Source organism: Etheostoma cragini, chromosome 16 (genome assembly GCF_013103735.1).
Source record: "Etheostoma cragini isolate CJK2018 chromosome 16, CSU_Ecrag_1.0, whole genome shotgun sequence".
Lineage (NCBI taxonomy): Eukaryota > Metazoa > Chordata > Actinopteri > Perciformes > Percidae > Etheostoma > Etheostoma cragini.
Window position 1 is genome coordinate 6,893,890 of NC_048422.1, and position 5,464 is coordinate 6,899,353.

Here is a 5,464-nt window from a genome sequence, read left to right on the forward strand (position 1 = left end):
CTGGCGATATAATTGTTCTTTGTTAATAAAATGAAAAAAAAAAAAAAAAAGCTGTCCGTTGTGACGCTTGGCCGTCAATTGTTCCGACGCATGCGTGGTACCAATAGTGCAGGGAAACAGCCAGGTTTTCAGATACGTATTTATGCGCATGCACATCGTGCGCATGCGCAGAACGGATCGTGTAGGCAGGACGGATCGTGTACCCACAATTTCCAATAATTTGTTTAAACTTTCAGTTCAACTGTTACTGCCAATTTACTGCACGGTGGCCAGTTGCATGCCTGGATGCAACTTGAATAAAAAATAATAATTTTGTCTTTATTTTTATGCAAGCAGTTATTTTCTGGAAGCAGCTCAAAACATTTAGACTCGCCCCAATTGCACATTCATATATTTCTCCTATGAGCCCCTGATGTAATGTAGTGAGCGGATCGTGTACCGACAGAGTGGAAAGGTCAGAGACCGTTTCAGGATCTTTGGAAAGGTCAAGTGAGGGCGGAAACCGGAAACTTATCGGGTATGACATTTGTGTCACCGCCGTTATTTAACACATTAAGGACAGACTAAAACCAAAGTGAATTCAAAATAACAAATGGAGCAGTTGGCTGACGGGACAACATGTGTAAAAATGACATTCATTCTCGAAGCATGCAACCAGTGAGGCCGCAGCATAGACTGTAGCTGCAGGGCCGCAGGTGTAATGTTAACGCTAGCTAGCGACAGCACTGCTTCAGCTATCTGCGCTAACGTAAGCGTGGACGACAGCACGGTCACGCAGAGCGACAAGCTAGAGGAAGATGCCAAATAATCAGACTTGGACACTGCACTTGTGGCAGAAATTCACGGATAAACGACCAAAAGCATTGGAAAGTGGATTCCGGAGCCGGTAGAGATGCATTACGATTTCTTCAAGCTCCCAAATTCTCACACACTCTGGAACTGTTTTGACATTGCGGAGCCTTGCCTGTTAGCTAACTAGCTAACGTTAGCCTACATTAAGGTAAGCCCAAGCTATTTAATATGTTCTGGGGCTGTACAGTGCTCTTTTCATATTCTGACGAAGCTAACGTTATTGCACTGCGGCTGTGCAGCGTGGTCATTTAAGTAAACGTTAGCCTATGGTTAATACATAGAAAATACAAATATTTTAGTAAACTGTTAAACCAAAACCTTAAAGGAAAACTCAAGACCGACTGAAACTATATTGTGGTTTCTAACAAACCTATTAAAGAAACTAATACAAAAAATAAAGGAATGTAACGTTAAATAATTTCAGTTTTTAAGTGATAATATTTTACTTCTGAAAAAAGTAGACGGCATGAATTTCCGTTAACTCTAATGACATTGAACCAATGACTGACATGAGACGGCGCTTTACATCGGACACCATAGTACAGTAGAGTAGAGCATAAACTAACCATCATGGCCGTTACTATGCAGTTCTCCAACCATGTTGTTTTGTATTTAGCTAACTATACAGCAAACATGACATTGTTCTGAGATATCATACCTAACCTAACTAAAACTAAATATCTAAAGTAAATGTTTCTGAAAATTTGAAACCGCTGGGCAGTGCAGTTTTCATACATACGGCCTACAAATTGTTTTTTCCAAAAGACTAAATCATCCCCAATATAAATCACAATAAAAATCATTTTTGTTTTAATAGTTTTCAATGAAAATGACATTAACGATAAAAAATGATAACATTGGAATTGCAATATCAATCAAAAATGGAGAAAAAAAAAGCGTCCAGTCCTATTTAATATTCTGATGAAGGTATTTTAACATACATTGTGGTTGTGCAGTGCTGTTTTCATGTGTAGCTAGTTGTTGTATCATGTATGGGTGTATACTGTGCCTCAACAACGAGTCTGTGTATTGTTTCATCTCAAGCTTTTTATGTTAAAGGTCCCATGGCATGAAAATGTTACTTTATGAGTTTTTAACATTAATATGAGTTCCCCCCAGCCTGCCTATGGTCCCCCATTGACTGAAAATGGCGAAAGGTGTAAACCGAGCCCTGGGTATCCTGCTCTGCCTATGAGAAAATGAAAGCTCAGATGGGCCAATCTGGAATCTTGCTCCTTATGAGGTCACAAGAAGCAAGGTTACCTCCCCTTTCTCTGCTTTAACTGCCCAGAGAATTTGGCCCACCCGTTAGAGAGAGACATCATGGCTTTCAAATGAGCAAAGTGGCAGTTGGAAAAGGCCAAAGCATGATTAATATATTTGGCCGTGCTTGAGTGACTTGTCACACTTATGACAGTTTGCCCTCACTCAGATGAGTTGGATGCTGCATGCAGCTGTCCAATTTATTCAGAGCAGCTGCACAACATCATCCCTGCACAATCTCCATATCACACCTGTTGAACGCGGTCGTTTTCTAAACCCCTCCCCCCCCCCAACGCCTCAGACACCAGACAAGAACCATGAGTCCTTGACACGTATTTTGACTTTGCTTCTCATATCCATACTGCATTATGAAACTGAATTTGTTGATTGCTACAGTGGCTTTGTACAACAATCGCATATTATTTCCACACAAAACGCTTCAAACACGAGAACGGCAGATGTAAACTAAGCGATGGGAGCAAATGTGACAGAAAGATAGGATTGTTGTAGTGCTGTCGCTGCGACTCGAGGTGTCATACAGACATGAACAACAAGCTAAATGTCCTGCTGGGTTGCGCAAAGGCACAGCTTGTTTATTATCCCATTCTTTTATAATTTTCAGTCTACGGATGAAAATGCATTACAACCTAACATTTATTATGATTTCCGTTTTCACACATAGCCTAAAGCCTTAAAAATTAGGCTATAATTACTACAAAATAAAAAGTCTGTTTTCACCTCTAAATACAGGCGTCAATAGGCTATTTTACACAATGAATGTTCGCTGTTTCAGGCAAATAGGTTATTCCATTAGTCAAATGGATTACAAATGGGTCGGGTGGGGTCGAGTGTGTTGGCCAAACAGCAAATTAGATAAAAAGGTGAAAGTAATCAGTCTGGTATGCTGAAGTTTTCTTGAGTTTAATTTGTGCAGGAATAGTGTTTGTACTGCTTTCTTCTTTTTATATCAAATATTACTGTTCATTTCTTTCTGCCTTTTATTCATTGATGACTGCGCCGTGTTACCTTTTCACTGGTGTTTACATCTGTCTGAGGTGCTGTTTGAGGAGGACGGACGTCTGTCGTGGTTAGCATCCACTGATACATTCTGTCTTTTCCAGCTCTTCATCTTTCCAGATGTCTGAGTTTACCTGTTGTCTTTTTGAGTTCAGCCGTCATCGCTTTCACTCTTCTATCCCTTCCATATGTCTGATTAGACATCACTTGAGACTTTCGTCCATAACTTCTGTCAAACAGAATAGAATAAATACTGGTTTATAGTATAAAAACTTGGCTCAGATTACATCATCACTCTTTTGGAACAAATGTAAAATTAACCGTCTGAGACCAAGATTATCGTACATGATACAAAACTCGGTCACGGTGGCGTCTTTGATGTCTTTCTAGCCTCTACAGGTGATTTTCTATCCAGCGTGGAACTTGTGCCTTTTGTTGAGCCCTTGAGCAATAAATCCATCACTCAAAGTCAGACTAGTCTAATGTGATCAAAGATCGTCTGTTACCGTTCTACAGCGAAGAATAGCATCACTGTTTTTGAGATTTGGCATTCATTTGGGCCTTTTTTGAATAAATGTAAATGGTTTGTCCTTTTTTTATGAGTTCAATGTTTTTTTTTTGCACGGGATGACTCCAAATATATAGAACTGTTGTAGACACACAGATGCTTGTGTGGCATTGCTGTTTGTGTGTGTATCAATAAATATGACATTATTATTTGGATTATATGGCATAAGGGAATGTATGAGGGCAAAAGTGTCTGGTCTCTTTAATAAAAAAAAAGTAGATATTTTGTCAACTGTATAAGTTATGTTTATTTCTTCAGAGTGTGACTCCCAAGACATATAAGAAATGTTTTAGAGAGGAGATTGGCTTAGCTTTTACTGCTGCGGGTGATACCAATACGTATCTGTGAGATTCATGTTCCGTTTTATTTGTTTATATGTCTTTACATATATATCTACATCCAATGGACCTCACTGCAGCACATGTATTCTAATAGCCCAGTTTGTCCTGGAAAAAAAAAGATGTTTATCGATTGTCTGTGGACAACAGGGTTGATGTTTTACAAGCTTTAATAGAAAGTATAACCAGACACCAGCACAATGAATTGTAAAAATGACCGAAGCCTTAGAGGGTTAAAGGGAAAACTCTGAAAGGCAACAACACAGTCAAGGTTTTTCCGTGGTTGTCCTCATCCACACTATGGCTGGCACCGCTCTGCTGGCTGAAACGGGGACAAAAGGCATTTGGCACCACTGGCAGATAATTCAAATGGTTTAGTGCTACATGGTTTAAACAAGGAACCACTAATGAAATTGAGCCTTAGACTTCTTCAAGGTTGTTTTCAAGAATGTCCTTGTGCAATCAGAGTCACAATTATAACTAATGGAGAGGGAGCTCAGTCTGTGGGTGCATGCATTTCATAAGAGTTTCCCACATCTGTGACACTTGCACAAGCCGTTGTTATAATTGATAGTAAAAAACGAAATGACCAAGGCAAATGACTTTAGAATCAGAATAAATATGAAATCCCTTAAGCTTAATGAGCTGCCTCACATTCAGAATCAGTAGAGTGTACTGTACTGTAGTTAAAACAAAAAAACAGGGAATCAGCACTGGGCGGGACAAAGAGCTGGGAAATATATCAATATTAAATCCATATCGTGATATATGACCAGATATCGTCTTAGATTTTTGATATGGTCATATCGTAATATGGCATAAGTGGTGTCTTTTCCTGGTTTTAAAGGCTGCGTTACAGTAATGTGATGTAATTTAACTCACCAGGCTGTAGAACTGTTCTATTATTTGCCTTTACCCACTTAGTCATTATATCCACATTACTGATAATTTATTATCCAAAATCATCTCATCTCATTATGTAAATATTTTGTGAAAGCACCAAAAGTCAACACTGCTATATCATTGCGGTATCGAGATTGAGGTATTTGGTCAAAAATATTGTGATATTTGATTTTCTCCATATCGCCCAGCCCTGCGGAACATTATCATGATGCATCTTTATGCACTGTTCTGTTTAACAAAAGGCCATTAACAGTCAATCGCAAAAAGGGGAGAGCTAAGAAACGCCAATCGCAGGACACACAAGTCCAACAGACTTTCGCTTACAAGAACAACTTTCAGATTAACAAGAGAAGAATATTCAGGAATTCAAAAATAATTGTGTGAGGGGCAACACTTGGATTTACACTACACAACCCCGAGCCTAAATTAACCAATAATAAATACATTCACATACAGTGGGTACGGAAAGTATTCAGACCCCTTTAAATTTTTCACTCTTTGTTTCATTGCAGCCTTTTTCCAA

At 39.0% G+C, this 5,464-nt stretch overlaps 1 long non-coding RNA gene across 1 annotated transcript in view; it reads right to left on the reverse strand.

Annotated features, from left to right (window-relative positions):
• Positions 1–5,464, reverse strand: part of LOC117959465 — a 7,006-nt gene that overhangs the window by 606 nt on the left and 936 nt on the right. The gene's annotated exons all lie outside the window — the stretch shown is intronic.